Raw genomic sequence first — 17002 nt, forward strand, 5'->3', positions numbered from 1 at the left:
TCTCCTCACCCCTCGCTCTCCTCACCCCTCGTCCTCACCCCCACACCTCGTTCTTCTCACCCCCCCGTCCTCACCCCTCGCTCGTCCACCGCACCCTGCTCCTCACCTCCTAATTCCTCGTCCTCCTCACCCCTCGTCCTCCTCACCCCTCGTCCTTCTCGCCCCTCGTCCTCCTCACCCCTCGCTCGTCCACCGCACCCTGCTCCTCATCCTCCTCACCCCTCACCTCGTCCGCTTGACCCCTCACCTCGTCCTCTTGACCCCTCACCTCATTCTCACCCCTCACCTCGTCCACCTCACTTGTCCTCAACCCTCACCTCGTTCTCACCCCTCACCTCGTCCTCACCCCCACAGCTCGTTCTTCTTACTCCTCACCCCTCGCTCTCCTCACCCCTCGCTCTCCTCACCCCTCGTCTTCCTCACCCCTCGCTCTCCTCACCCCTCGCTCTCTTCACCCCTCGCTTTCCTCAACCCTCGTCCTCACCTCGTTTTTCTTCTCACCCCCCGTCCTCACCCCTCGCTCTCCTCAGCCCTCGCCTCGTCCTCCTTACCCACACACCTCGTTCTTCTTACGTCTCACCCCCCCTCCTCCTGACTTCTCATCCTCCTCACCCCTCGCTCATCCACCGCACCCTGCTCCTCATCCTCCTCACCCCTCACCTCGTCCTCCTTACCCCTCACGTCGTCCGCTTGACCCCTCACCTCGTCCTCTTGACCCCTCACCTCGTTCTCACCCCTCACCTCGTCCACCTCACTTGTCCTCAATCCTCACCTCGTTCTCACCCCTCACCTCGTCCTCCTCACCCCCACAGCTCGTTCTTCTTACTCCTCACCCCTCACTCTCCTCACCCCTCGTCCTCCTCACTCTCGTCATCATCACCCCTCGTCCTCCTCACCCCTCACCCATCGTCCTCCTCACCCCTCGTCCGCCTCACCTTTCACCTCGTCCTCCTCACCCCTCGACTCGTCCTCACCTCTCACCTCAGCTCGTCCTCCTCACCCGTCGTCGTCCTCACCCCTCACCTCTCCCTCGCCTCGTCCTCCTCACCCTTAGCTCGTCCTCACTCCTCGTCCTCCCCTCCCCTCGCTGTCCTCAACATTTGCCTCGTCCTCCTCACCCCACACCTCGTTCTTCTTACCACTCATCTTGTCCTCCTCACCACTCGACTCGTCCTACTCACCCCTCACCTCATCCTACTCACCCCTCGTCCTCTTCACCCCTCGTCCTCCTCACCCATTGTCCTCCTCACCGCTCGTTCTCCTCACCCCTCGTTCTCCTCACCCCTCAGCTCGTCTTCCTCACCCCTCACCTCACCTCGTCCACCCCACCCCTCACCTCGTCCTTCTCACCCACACCGCGTTCTTCTTACCCCTCACCTCTTCCTCCTCACCGCTCGACTCGTCCTCCGCACCCCTCACCTCCTTACCTCTCGTCCTCCTCACCCCTCATTCTCCTCACCCCTCGCTCTCCTCACCCCTCGTCCTCCTCACCCCTCGCTCTCCTCACCGCTCGCTCTCCTCAAACCTCGTCCTCACCCCCACACCTCGTTTTTTTTCTCACCCCCCGTCCTCATCCCTCGCTCGTCCTCCGCGCCCTGCTCCTCACCTCCTCACCCCTCGTCCTCCTCACCCCTCGCTCTCCTCACCCCTCGCTCTCCTCACGCCTCGCTCTCCTCAGCCCTCGCCTCGTCCTCCTCACCCCTCGTCCTCCTCACCCCCACACCTCGTTCTTCTTACTTCTCACCCCCCGTCCTCCTCACTTCTCGTTCTCCTCACCCTCTCGCTCGTCCACCGCACCCTGCTCCTCATCCTCCTCACCCCTCACCTCGTCCTCCTTACCCCTCACGTCGTCCGCTTGACCCCTCACCTCGTCCTCTTGACCCCTCACCTCGTTCTCACCCCTCACCTCGTCCACCTCACTTATCCTCAACCCTCACCTCGTTCTCACCCCTCACCTTGTCCTCCTCACCCCCACAGCTCGTTCTTCTTACTCCTCACCTCTCACTCTCCTCACCCCTCACTCTCCTCACCCCTCGTCATCGTCACCCCTCGTCCTCCTCACCCCTCGTCCTCCTCACCCCTCGTCCTCCTCACCCCTCGTCCTCCTCACCCCTCGCCTCATCTTCCTCACCCCTCGCCTCATCTTCCTCACCCCTCGCCTCATCTTCCTCACCCATCGTCCTCACCCCTCGTCCGCCTCACCTTTCACCTCGTCCTCACCCCTCGACTCGTTCTCACCTCAGCTCGTCCTCCTCACCCGTCGTCGTCCTCACCGCTCACCTCGTCCTCCTCACCCTTAGCTCGTCCTCACTCCTCGTCCTCCCCTCCCCTCGCTCTCCTCACCATTTGCCTCGTCCTCCTCACCCCACACCTCGTTCTTCTTACCACTCATCTTGTCCTCCTCACCACTCGACTCATCCTACTCACCCCTCACCTCACCCTCCTCACCCCTCACCCTCCTCACCCCTCGCCTCGTACTCACCCCTCACTTCGTCCTCCTCACCCCTCACCTCGTCCTCCTCACCCCTCACCTCGTCCTCGCCTCGTCCTCCTCACGCCTTGCCTCGTCATCTTTACCCCTCAGCTCATCCTCCTCACCTCGTCCTCCTCACCCCTCACCTCGTCCTCCTCACCTCGTCCTCCGCACCCCTCAGCTCGTCTTCCTTACCTCGTCCTCACCCCTCACGTCGTCCGCTTGACCTTTCACCTCGTCCACACCCCTCACCTCATCCTCACCCATTACCTCGTCTTCCTCACCCCTCACCTCATCCGCTTTACCCCTCAGCTCATCCTCCTCACTCCTCAGCTCGTCCTCCTCACCCCTCGTCCTCCTCACCCCTCGACTCGTCCTTCTCACCCCTCATCCTCCTCACCCCTCGTCCTCACCTCTCATCCTCCTCACCCCTCGTCCTCTTCACCCCTCGTCCTCCTCACCCCTCGCCTCATCTTCCTCACCCATCGTCCTCACCCCTCCGCCTCACCTTTCACCTCGTCCTCCTCACCCCTCACCTCTCCCTCGCCTCGTCCTCCTCACCCTTAGCTCGTCCTCACTCCTCGTCCTCCCCTCGCTGTCCTCACCATTTGCCTCGTCCTCCTCACCCCACACCTCGTTATTCTTACCCCTCATCTTGTCCTCCTCACCACTCGACTCGTCCTACTCACCCCTCACCTCACCCTCCTCACCCATTGTCCTCCTCACCCATTGTCCTCCTCACCGCTCGTTCTCCTCACCCCTCGTTCTCCTCACCCCTCACCTCACCTCGTCCACCGCACCCCGCGCCTCGTCATCCTCACGCCTCGCCCGCCTCACCCCTCACCTCGTCTTTCTCACCCACACCGCGTTCTTCTTACCCCTCACCTCTTCCTCCTCACCCCTCGACTCATCCTCCGCACTCCTCACCCCTCGTCCTCCTCACCCCTCGCTCTCCTCACCCCTCGCTCTCCTCAGCCCTCGCCTCGTCCTCCTCACCCCCACACCTCGTTCTTCTTACTTCTCACCCCCCGTCCTCCTCACTTCTCGTCCTCCTCACCCCTCGTCCTCCTCACCCCCACACCTCGTTCTTCTTACTTCTCACCCCCCGTCCTCCTCACCCCTCGTCCTCCTCACCCATCGTCCACCTCACCCCTCGACTCGTCCTCACCTCTCACCTCAGCTCGTCCTCCTCACCCGTCGTCGTCCTCACCGCTCACCTCGTCCTCCTCACCCCTCACCTCGTTCTTCTTACCCCTCATCTTGTCCTCACCACTCGACTCATCCTACTTACCCCTCACCTCACGTCACCCTCCTCACCCCTCGTCCTCACCCATTGTCCTCCTCACCGCTCGTTCTCCTCACCCCTCAGCTCGTCTTCCTCACCCCTCACCTCGTCCACCGCACCCCGCGCCTCGTCATCCTCACGCCTCGCCCGCCTCACCCCTCACCTCGTCCTCACCCACACCGCGTTCTTCTTACCCCTCACCTCTTCCTCCTCACCCCTCGACTCGTCCTCCTCACCCCTCGTCCTCCTCACCCCTCGCTCTCCTCACCCCTCGCTCTCCTCACCCCTCGCTCTCCTCACCCCTCGTCCTCACCCCCACACCTCGTTCTTCTCACCCCCCCGTCCTCACCCCTCGCTCGTCCACCGCACCCTGCTCCTCACCTCCTAATTCCTCGTCCTCCTCACCCCTCGTCCTCCTCACCCCTCGTCCTTCTCGCCCCTCGTCCTCCTCACCCCTCGCTCGTCCACCGCACCCTGCTCCTCATCCTCCTCACCCCTCACCTCGTCCGCTTGACCCCTCACCTCGTCCTCTTGACCCCTCACCTCATTCTCACCCCTCACCTCGTCCACCTCACTTGTCCTCAACCCTCACCTCGTTCTCACCCCTCACCTCGTCCTCACCCCCACAGCTCGTTCTTCTTACTCCTCACCCCTCACTCTCCTCACTCCTCGTCCTCCTCACCGCTCGTCCTCCTCACCCCTCGTCCTCCTCACCCCTCGTCTTCCTCACCCCTCGTCTTCGGCACCCCTCGTCCTCCTCACCCCTCGTCCTCCTCTCACCCCTCGTCCTCCTCACCCCTCGTCCTCCTCACCCCTCGTTCTCTTCACTCCTCGTTCTCCTCACTCCTCGTCCTCCTCACACCTCATCTCGTCCTCCTCACACCTCATCTCGTCCTCCTCACACCTCATCTCGTCCTCACACCTCACCTCCTGACCTCGTTCTTCTTACCCTTCACCTCGTCCTCCTCACCCCTTGCCTCGTCCTCCTCACCCGCTCCTGACACGGCCAACACACACGCCCATGGCAACCTCACTTAGGGCACGGCACACCGACTTAGCATCACCCTCATTTATACCTCCACGTTTATCGGCCTCGTTCTATCGTGACGGCCAAGACGCTGGACGTTTGTGATAAAGAACTTCGTAGCTCATCGGATTCCTCCTCCAGTGTACAAATAAATAAATATCACGGCTCTGATCTCTTTGCGGCGCCGCAGTGGCGTTCATCACTCGCCGCCTCCCCATGGCACGACTACGACGCCCTCTGTTGGACGCTGTGTGTCATCAACATTGTTGCCTGTGATTACACTCAACACAACGTTGTTGTGAGTGATTACACTCAACACAACGTTGTTGTTGTGATTACACTCAACACAACGTCGTTGTTAGTGATTACACTAAACACAACGTTGTTGTTAGTGATTACACTGAACACAACGTCGTTGTGTGTGATTACACACAACGTCGTTGTGTGTAATTACACTCAACACAATGTCGTTGTGAGTGATTACACTCAACACAATGTCGTTGTGAGTGATTACACTCAACACAATGTCGTTTTGAGTGATTACACTCAACACAACGTTGTTGTTTGTGATTACCCTCAACACAACGTCGTTGCGTCTCATCAATATTTTTGAGTGTGATTACACACACAACAACGTTGTGTTTAATCACGCAACAATGTTGCGTGTAATCACTCACATATTGAGTGATTACACACTCGGCGTGTGTCTGTAGCAGTTGTACGTGTACCGCTTGTCGTAGATGTTCGCGGTTTGAATCCAGCGGCCGCCCTGTTTAATGCTACAGGCGTGTTCACCGCAAAGACACCATGTGCCGTCTGCTTCAGTGGACGTTGAAGATCCCAGCGTCATGGACCAGATTTACCGAATTAAATACAATTGCCCGCAAATTACCCAGTTGGAATATACTGTGCCTAGTAATCATTGCTGGGAAATGTGGTAGAACCCTCCTGAAAAGAGCCAGTAGGGCTATCCTGGGTAAAACTGACCACCCACCCCCTCGTGTGGCATGCTAGCCTTAATAGGTGCTCGCTAACAGCACTTATTTATCGAACAGACTGTTAAATGAAGGGACTGTGTCTTCATTTGAGTCCGTGACTGTGTAACCTGGTACATAAGGGTGCCGTGGTGGTGGGATGTTAACTCCTTCACCAGGTATGCAAGAGGTCGTGTGGTCGATCTGGACCCTGACGCCTGTATATTTGGAGTTTGCATGTCTCTCTCTCTCCCGTGGTCGCGTGGATTGTTCTCCAGGTCTTCCAGTTTTTCCCTCCATATTTAGAAACATGCGTTCAGAGCAGGAGTCTCAAACTCAACTTACCTGGGGGCCGCTGGAGGTAGAGTCTGGGTGAGGCTGGGCCGCATCAAGTATTCCAAAAAAAAGTGCAACTGATCCAATCTTCTCAATCTTTATTAATAACAGTTCAGAACATGAACGGTTCTTCAGAACATAGGCTTCTCTTACCTACTCCATGCTTCCAGAGACCTGGCAGCGCTTCCTCTTCTTACACAGCTGAGCCACATTTGGCTTGAGGGAGGAAGCAATTGAGACCCTCAGTATGGCTTGAAATGCTCATCAGTAAGTTTGGACCTGTACTTTGACTTATTAAAGTTCATGGTGCAAAAGAGCTTTTCACACAGATATGTGCTCCCAAAAAGGCCCATGGTCTGCTTGAACATCCTGGAAAGCTCAGGGAAGGTGGGGGTGATATATATTTACATGTTTTTATCCCAATACCTGAGTATTTGGGATCTTATTTAGTATGCCCTTTCTATATATTCTGAGAGGTATTTGAAAACTTTATCATTGTTCATGCTTTTTTTGAGCACTTCGTTTTTTTTATCATTATTGAATTCATCAATCGTGTTCTCTCTCAGGTGTTTATACCTTTCACATTCATAAATAAAGTGATCTAGATTTTCTTCTTTTTGTTCACATCCTACATATCCTTCTGCTCTAATGAATCTCTCTGGATGCCATTGAGCTAACTCTGGTGTCCATGTTACTCCACCTGTCTTAATTCTTAACATCAAGTGCATTGTCTCATGTTTTATATCTTTTAATTTCTTGCTCTTTTTGATTAAATTGTTCTTGGTAAATTATTTTCTTTTGCGATTGCACATATCTGTCCTTTTTCCTTTTCTTTGTTTCTCTTGTAATAATAATCTATAACTTCTTTATAATATTCAGGTTCTAACCACCATTTGGCTTTTGTTCTTGCCACCCATCTCATGCTATTTGCTATCCATGTAATTATTTTCCCTTTCCTATCGCAACACTCTGTTGTCTTTATTAGGTCACTGATTACACTTGTTGAGTCCGCCCACTTCCTAAGTCCTCTGTACCTTGCACTGAGTGACAGGATATATTTTCCTTCCACTTGGTGTCACTCCGGAATCACGTTTCAACCAAGTGACTAACGTTGCTAATTCGCGTTGGCTAACTTGTCAACAAACACCGGAAGCTGTCACGAGCCTGAGCTATGGTAAAAAAATATAATAATTAAAAAATAAAAAATTGATGTCAAATAGTGGGCCACAAAATATCGTTCCGCGGGCCACAATTGGCCTGCGGGCCGCAAGTTTGAGACCCCTGGTTTAGAGTATTTTACTGCTATAAATTTCCACAAGATGAGCCACTCCGTTAAAACTAACATTTGTGACCAGATCGCTTCTTAAAAAGAGCTATATGGCTCACTTACCTGGTAAAATAAAAAGTTACATTTCAAATAATCACCACGGTAATGTGTTACCCACACGACCTTGAACTTGAGGCATCGCGCAGAACGCGGCATGCAGTGTGGGGTTAGCTGGGTGGTGCAGGGAGCTGCTACTACTTGCAGAGGGGGGTGGGGCAAGGGGGGACTGAGTCCTCTTGCATAATTGACTTGCGGATTGACCGATGCATAGACGAAAAGATAGCACGTGAATGAATGAGTGTACGGCTGGACTGCAAATGAATGGACAATATTCTTCATCGCCATTTAAAAAAAAAACTTTACATTGTAATCCATCACCCTGTACATCTGCTGAACCAACGTATCCTACAGCAGCATATGAGTGTGTTTTCATACATTGCCTGAGTGTGTGTTTCTTGCGTATGATCGGTATGTGTTTTACGCATGATCCATATTTGATATCACACAAGATATTTGCCTGTTTTTCTAATGATCTGCACGTGTTTCACGCATAATCTCTGGGTTTCACACATGTTCTGTGTGGGTGGCCGGGACCACCCTCAGCTGCCTTTTTCTCCCGAGTTGTGATGTGTACACAACGTACCAGATACTAATTTAAGGCTGAACCGACCTCTCGAGATCCAGGACGCAGTGGTGATGGTGGCTGTAAGCGGGAATCGAGCTCGGGTCGCCTCGTCCTCCTCACCCCTCACCTCGTCCTTCTCATCCCTCAGCTCGTATTCCTCACCCCTCACCTCGCCCTCACTTCGTCCTCCTCACCCCTCACCTCGTCCTCGCCTCGTCATCTTTACCCCTTGCCTCGTCATCTTTACCCCTTAGCTCATCCTCCTCACCCTCACCTCGTCCTTCTCTAACCCCTCGCTTTCCTCACCTCGTCCTCACCCATCACCTCGTCCTCCTCACCCATCACCTCGTCCTCCTCACCCATTGCCTCTTCCTCCTCAACCCTCGTTCTCACCCCTCGCCTCCTCCTCACCCCTCGCCTCGTCCTCACCCCTCGCCTCGTCCTCCTCACCCCTCGTCCTCCTCACCCCTCACCTCGTCCTTCTCATCCCTCAGCTCGTATTCCTCACCCCTCACCTCGCCCTCACTTCGTCCTCCTCACCCCTCACCTCGCCCTCGTCATATTTACCCCTTAGCTCATCCTCCTCACCCTCACCTCGTCCTTCTCTAACCCCTCGCTTTCCTCACCTCGTCCTCACCCATCACCTCGTCCTCCTCACCCATTGCCTCGTCCTCCTCAACCCTCGTTCTCACCCCTCGCCTCCTCCTCACCCCTCGCCTCGTCCTCCTCACCCCTCGTTCTCCTCACCCCTCGCCTCGTACTCACCCCTCACTTCGTCCTCCTCACCCCTCACTTCGTCCTCCTCACCCCTCACCTCGTCCTCGCCTCGTCCTCCTCACCCCTTGCCTCGTCATCTTTACCCCTCAGCTCATCCTCCTCACCCTCACCTCGTCCTCCTCACCCCTCACCTCGTCCTCCTCTGCTCGTCCTCTTCACCCCTCGTCCTCCTCACCTCGTCCTCCTCACCCCTCAGCTCGTCTTCCTCACCTCGTCCTCACCCATCACGTCGTCCGCTTGACCTTTCACCTCGTCCACACCCCTCACCTCATCCTCACCCATCACCTCGTCTTCCTCACCCCTCACCTCGTCCTCCTCACTCCTCGACTCGTCCTCCTCACCCATCGTCCTCCTCACCCCTCGTCCTCCTCACCCCTCGTTCTCTTCACTCGTTCTCCTCACCCCTCTCCTCGTCCTCCTCACACCTCATCTCGTCCTCCTCACACCTCATCTCGTCCTCACACCTCACCTCCTGACCTCGTTCTTCTTACCCTTCACCTCGTCCTCCTCACCCCTTGCCTCGTCCTCCTCACCCGCTCCTGACACGGCCAACACACACGCCCATGGCAACCTCACTTAGGGCACGGCACACCGACTTAGCATCACCCTCATTTATACCTCCACGTTTATCGGCCTCGTTCTGTCGTGACGGCCAAGACACTGGACGTTTGTGATAAAGAACTTCGTAGCTCATCGGATTCCTCCTCCAGTGTACAAATAAATAAATATCACGGCTCTGATCTCTTTGCGGCGCCGCAGTGGCGTTCATCACTCGCCACCTCCCCATGGCACGACTACGACGCCCTCTGTTGGACGCTGTGTGTCATCAACATTGTTGCCTGTGATTACACTCAACACAACGTTGTTGTTGTAAGTGATTACACTCAACACAACGTCGTTGTTAGTGATTACACTAAACACAACGTCGTTGTTAGTGATTACACTAAACACAACGTCGTTGTTAGTGATTACACTAAACACAACGTCGTTGTGTGTAATTACACTCAACACAACGTCGTTGTGAGTGATTACACTCAACACAATGTCGTTTTGAGTGATTACACTCAACACAACGTTGTTGTTTGTGATTACACTCAACACAACGTCGTTGCGTCTCATCAATATTTTTGTGTGTGATTACACACACAACAACGTTGTGTTTAATCACACAACAATGTTGCGTGTAATCACTCACATATTGAGTGATTACACACTCGGCGTGTGTCTGTAGCAGTTGTACGTGTGCCGCTTGTCGTAGATGTTCGCGGTTTGAATCCAGCGGCCGCCCTGTTTAATGCTACAGGCGTGTTCACCGCAAAGGCACCATGTGCCGTCTGCTTCAGTGGACGTTGAAGATCCCAGCGTCATGGACCAGATTAACCGAATTAAATACAATTGCCCGCAAATTACCCAGTTGGAATATACTGTGCCTAGTAATCATTGCTGGGAAATGTGGTAGAACCCTCCTGAAAAGAGCCAGTAGGGCTATCCTGGGTAAAACTGACCACCCACCCCCTCGTGTGGCATGCTAGCCTTAATAGGTGCTCGCTAACAGAACTTATTTATCGAACAGACTGTTAAATGAAGGGACTGTGTCTTCATTTGAGTCCGTGACTGTGTAACCTGGTACATAAGGGTGCCGCGGTGGTGGGATGTTAACTCCTTGACCTGGTATGCAATTGGTCGTGAGTTCGATCCGGACCCTGACGCCTGTATATTTGGAGTTTGCATGTCTCTCTCTCCCGTGGTCGCGTGGATTGTTCTCCAGGTCTTCCAGTTTTTCCCTCCATATTTAGAAACATGCGTTCAGAGCAGGAGTCTCAAACTCAACTTACCTGGGGGCCGCTGGAGGTAGAGTCTGGGTGAGGCTGGGCCGCATCAAGTATTACAAAAAAAGTGCAAGTAATCCAATCTTCTCAATCTTTATTAATAACAGTTCAGAACATGAACGGTTCTTCAGAACATAGGCTTCTCTTACCTACTCCATGCTTCCAGAGACCTGGCAGCGCTTCCTCTTCTTACACAGCTGAGCCACATTTGGCTTGAGGGAGGAAGCAATTGAGACCCTCAGTATGGCTTGAAATGCTCATCAGTAAGTTTGGACCTGTACTTTGACTTATTAAAGTTCATGGTGCAAAAGAGCTTTTCACACAGATATATGCTCCCAAAAAGGCACATGGTCCGCTTGAACATCCTGGAAAGCTCAGGGAAGGTGGGGGTGATATATATTTACATGTTTTTATCCCAATACCTGAGTATTTGGGATCTTATTTAGTATGCCCTTTCTATATATTCTGAGAGGTATTTGAAAACTTTATCATTGTTCATGCTTTTTTTGAGCACTTCGTTTTTTTTATCATTATTGAATTCATCAATCGTGTTCTCTCTCAGGTGTTTATACCTTTCACATTCATAAATAAAGTGATCTAGATTTTCTTCTTTTTGTTCACATCCTACATATCCTTCTGCTCTAATGAATCTCTCTGGATGCCATTGAGCTAACTCTGGTGTCCATGTTACTCCACCTGTCTTAATTCTTAACATCAAGTGCATTGTCTCATGTTTTATATCTTTTAATTTCTTGCTCTTTTTGATTAAATTGTTCTTGGTAAATTATTTTCTTTTGCGATTGCACATATCTGTCCTTTTTCCTTTTCTTTGTTTCTCTTGTAATAATAATCTATAACTTCTTTATAATATTCAGGTTCTAACCACCATTTGGCTTTTGTTCTTGCCACCCATCTCATGCTATTTGCTATCCATGTAATTATTTTCCCTTTCCTATCGCAACACTCTGTTGTCTTTATTAGGTCACTGATTACACTTGTTGAGTCCGCCCACTTCCTAAGTCCTCTGTACCTTGCACTGAGTGACAGGATATATTTTCCTTCCACTTGGTGTCACTCCGGAATCACGTTTCAACCAAGTGACTAACGTTGCTAATTCGCGTTGGCTAACTTGTCAACAAACACCGGAAGCTGTCACGAGCCTGAGCTATGGTAAAAAAATATAATAATTAAAAAATAAAAAATTGATGTCAAATAGTGGGCCACAAAATATCGTTCCGCGGGCCACAATTGGCCTGCGGGCCGCAAGTTTGAGACCCCTGGTTTAGAGTATTTTACTGCTATAAATTTCCACAAGATGAGCCACTCCGTTAAAACTAACATTTGTGACCAGATCGCTTCTTAAAAAGAGCTATATGGCTCACTTACCTGGTAAAATAAAAAGTTACATTTCAAATAATCACCACGGTAATGTGTTACCCACACGACCTTGAACTTGAGGCATCGCGCAGAACGCGGCATGCAGTGTGGGGTTAGCTGGGTGGTGCAGGGAGCTGCTACTACTTGCAGAGGGGGGTGGGGCAAGGGGGGACTGAGTCCTCTTGCATAATTGACTTGCGGATTGACCGATGCATAGACGAAAAGATAGCACGTGAATGAATGAGTGTACGGCTGGACTGCAAATGAATGGACAATATTCTTCATCGCCATTTTAAAAAAAAACTTTACATTGTAATCCATCACCCTGTACATCTGCTGAACCAACGTATCCTACAGCAGCATATGAGTGTGTTTTCATACATTGCCTGAGTGTGTGTTTCTTGCGTATGATCGGTATGTGTTTTACGCATGATCCATATTTGATATCACACAAGATATTTGCCTGTTTTTCTAATGATCTGCACGTGTTTCACGCATAATCTCTGGGTTTCACACATGTTCTGTGTGGGTGGCCGGGACCACCCTCAGCTGCCTTTTTCTCCCGAGTTGTGATGTGTACACAACGTACCAGATACTAATTTAAGGCTGAACCGACCTCTCGAGATCCAGGACGCAGTGGTGATGGTGGCTGTAAGCGGGAATCGAGCTCGGGTCGCCTCGTCCTCCTCACCCCTCACCTCGTCCTTCTCATCCCTCAGCTCGTATTCCTCACCCCTCACCTCGCCCTCACTTCGTCCTCCTCACCCCTCACCTCGTCCTCGCCTCGTCATCTTTACCCCTTGCCTCGTCATCTTTACCCCTTAGCTCATCCTCCTCACCCTCACCTCGTCCTTCTCTAACCCCTCGCTTTCCTCACCTCGTCCTCACCCATCACCTCGTCCTCCTCACCCATCACCTCGTCCTCCTCACCCATTGCCTCTTCCTCCTCAACCCTCGTTCTCACCCCTCGCCTCCTCCTCACCCCTCGCCTCGTCCTCACCCCTCGCCTCGTCCTCCTCACCCCTCGTCCTCCTCACCCCTCACCTCGTCCTTCTCATCCCTCAGCTCGTATTCCTCACCCCTCACCTCGCCCTCACTTCGTCCTCCTCACCCCTCACCTCGCCCTCGTCATATTTACCCCTTAGCTCATCCTCCTCACCCTCACCTCGTCCTTCTCTAACCCCTCGCTTTCCTCACCTCGTCCTCACCCATCACCTCGTCCTCCTCACCCATTGCCTCGTCCTCCTCAACCCTCGTTCTCACCCCTCGCCTCCTCCTCACCCCTCGCCTCGTCCTCCTCACCCCTCGTTCTCCTCACCCCTCGCCTCGTACTCACCCCTCACTTCGTCCTCCTCACCCCTCACTTCGTCCTCCTCACCCCTCACCTCGTCCTCGCCTCGTCCTCCTCACCCCTTGCCTCGTCATCTTTACCCCTCAGCTCATCCTCCTCACCCTCACCTCGTCCTCCTCACCCCTCACCTCGTCCTCCTCTGCTCGTCCTCTTCACCCCTCGTCCTCCTCACCTCGTCCTCCTCACCCCTCAGCTCGTCTTCCTCACCTCGTCCTCACCCATCACGTCGTCCGCTTGACCTTTCACCTCGTCCACACCCCTCACCTCATCCTCACCCATCACCTCGTCTTCCTCACCCCTCACCTCGTCCTCCTCACTCCTCGACTCGTCCTCCTCACCCATCGTCCTCCTCACCCCTCGTCCTCCTCACCCCTCGTTCTCTTCACTCGTTCTCCTCACCCCTCTCCTCGTCCTCCTCACACCTCATCTCGTCCTCCTCACACCTCATCTCGTCCTCACACCTCACCTCCTGACCTCGTTCTTCTTACCCTTCACCTCGTCCTCCTCACCCCTTGCCTCGTCCTCCTCACCCGCTCCTGACACGGCCAACACACACGCCCATGGCAACCTCACTTAGGGCACGGCACACCGACTTAGCATCACCCTCATTTATACCTCCACGTTTATCGGCCTCGTTCTGTCGTGACGGCCAAGACACTGGACGTTTGTGATAAAGAACTTCGTAGCTCATCGGATTCCTCCTCCAGTGTACAAATAAATAAATATCACGGCTCTGATCTCTTTGCGGCGCCGCAGTGGCGTTCATCACTCGCCACCTCCCCATGGCACGACTACGACGCCCTCTGTTGGACGCTGTGTGTCATCAACATTGTTGCCTGTGATTACACTCAACACATCGTTGTTGTTGTGATTACACTCAACACAACGTCGTTGTTAGTGATTACACTAAACACAACGTCGTTGTTAGTGATTACACTAAACACAACGTCGTTGTTAGTGATTACACTAAACACAACGTCGTTGTGTGTAATTACACTCAACACAACGTCGTTGTGAGTGATTACACTCAACACAATGTCGTTTTGAGTGATTACACTCAACACAACGTTGTTGTTTGTGATTACACTCAACACAACGTCGTTGCGTCTCATCAATATTTTTGTGTGTGATTACACACACAACAACGTTGTGTTTAATCACACAACAATGTTGCGTGTAATCACTCACATATTGAGTGATTACACACTCGGCGTGTGTCTGTAGCAGTTGTACGTGTGCCGCTTGTCGTAGATGTTCGCGGTTTGAATCCAGCGGCCGCCCTGTTTAATGCTACAGGCGTGTTCACCGCAAAGGCACCATGTGCCGTCTGCTTCAGTGGACGTTGAAGATCCCAGCGTCATGGACCAGATTAACCGAATTAAATACAATTGCCCGCAAATTACCCAGTTGGAATATACTGTGCCTAGTAATCATTGCTGGGAAATGTGGTAGAACCCTCCTGAAAAGAGCCAGTAGGGCTATCCTGGGTAAAACTGACCACCCACCCCCTCGTGTGGCATGCTAGCCTTAATAGGTGCTCGCTAACAGAACTTATTTATCGAACAGACTGTTAAATGAAGGGACTGTGTCTTCATTTGAGTCCGTGACTGTGTAACCTGGTACATAAGGGTGCCGCGGTGGTGGGATGTTAACTCCTTGACCTGGTATGCAATTGGTCGTGAGTTCGATCCGGACCCTGACGCCTGTATATTTGGAGTTTGCATGTCTCTCTCTCCCGTGGTCGCGTGGATTGTTCTCCAGGTCTTCCAGTTTTTCCCTCCATATTTAGAAACATGCGTTCAGAGCAGGAGTCTCAAACTCAACTTACCTGGGGGCCGCTGGAGGTAGAGTCTGGGTGAGGCTGGGCCGCATCAAGTATTACAAAAAAAGTGCAAGTAATCCAATCTTCTCAATCTTTATTAATAACAGTTCAGAACATGAACGGTTCTTCAGAACATAGGCTTCTCTTACCTACTCCATGCTTCCAGAGACCTGGCAGCGCTTCCTCTTCTTACACAGCTGAGCCACATTTGGCTTGAGGGAGGAAGCAATTGAGACCCTCAGTATGGCTTGAAATGCTCATCAGTAAGTTTGGACCTGTACTTTGACTTATTAAAGTTCATGGTGCAAAAGAGCTTTTCACACAGATATATGGTCCCAAAAAGGCACATGGTCCGCTTGAACATCCTGGAAAGCTCAGGGAAGGTGGGGGTGATATATTTACATGTTTTTATCCCAATACCTGAGTATTTGGGATCTTATTTAGTATGCCCTTTCTATATATTCTGAGAGGTAGCACTTCGTTTTTCTTATCATTATTTAATTCATCAATCGTGTTCTCTCTCAGGTGTTTATACCTTTCACATTCATAAATAAAGTGATCTAGATTTTCTTCTTTTTGTTCACATCCTACATATCCTTCTGCTCTAACGAATCTCTCTGGATGCCATTGAGCTAACTCTGGTGTCCATGTTACTCCACCTGTCTTAATTCTTAACATCAAGTGCATTGTCTCATGTTTTATATCTTTTAATTTCTTGCTCTTTTTGATTAAATTGTTCTTGGTAAATTATTTTCTTTTGCGATTGCACATATCTGTCCTTTTTCCTTTTCTTTGTTTCTCTTGTAATAATAATCTATAACTTCTTTATAATATTCAGGTTCTAACCAACATTTGGCTTTTTTTCTTGCCACCCATCTCATGCTATTTGCTATCCATGTAATTATTTTCCCTTTCCTATTGCAACACTCTGTTGTCTTTATTAGGTCACTGATTACACTTGTTGAGTCCGCCCACTTCCTAAGTCCTCTGTACCTTGCACAGGGTGACAGGATATATTTTCCTTCCACTTGGTGTCACTCCGGAATCACGTTTCAACCAAGTGACTAACGTTGCTAATTCGCGTTGGCTAACTTGTCAACAAACACCGGAAGCTGTCACGAGCCTGAGCTATGGTAAAAAAATATAATAATTAATAAATAAATAAATAAATGATGCCAAATAGTGGGCCACAAAATATCGTTCCGCGGGCCACAATTGGCCTGCGGGCCGCGAGTTTGAGACCCCTGGTTTAGAGTATTGTACTGCTATAAATTTCCACAAGATGAGCCACTCCGTTAAAACTAACATTTGTGACCAGATCGCTTCTTAAAAAGAGCTATATGGCTCACTTACCTGGTAAAATAAAAAGTTACATTTCAAATAATCACCACGGTAATGTGTTACCCACACGACCTTGAACTTGAGGCATCGCGCAGAACGCGGCATGCAGTGTGGGGTTAGCTGGGTGGTGCAGGGAGATGCTACTACTTGCAGAGGGGGGCGGGGCAGGGGGGGACTGAGTCCTCTTGCATAATTGACTTGCGGATTGACCGATGCATAGACGAAAAGATAGCACGTGAATGAATGAGTGTACGGCTGGACTGCAAATGAATGGACAATATTCTTCATCGCCATTTAAAAAAAACTTAACATTGTAATCCATCACCCTGTACATCTGCTGAACCAACGTATCCTACAGCAGCATATGAGTGTGTTTTCATACATTGCCTGAGTGTGTGTTTCTTGCGTATGATCGGTATGTTTCGATTTAAAGCTTTCGTGACTGCAATGATTCATCT

At 51.6% G+C, this 17002-nt stretch overlaps 1 long non-coding RNA gene across 2 annotated transcripts in view; it reads left to right on the forward strand.

The window, feature by feature from the left end:
• The window catches only part of LOC142923850 (uncharacterized), a 58397-nt gene that overhangs the window by 24715 nt on the left and 16680 nt on the right, over positions 1-17002 (forward strand). The gene's annotated exons all lie outside the window — the stretch shown is intronic.

The sequence above is a fragment of the Petromyzon marinus genome, unplaced genomic scaffold (assembly GCF_048934315.1).
Source record: "Petromyzon marinus isolate PM22_M1 ecotype Great Lakes invasive population unplaced genomic scaffold, UKy_Petmar_22M1.pri1.0 PM_Scaffold_8, whole genome shotgun sequence".
NCBI lineage: Eukaryota > Metazoa > Chordata > Hyperoartia > Petromyzontiformes > Petromyzontidae > Petromyzon > Petromyzon marinus.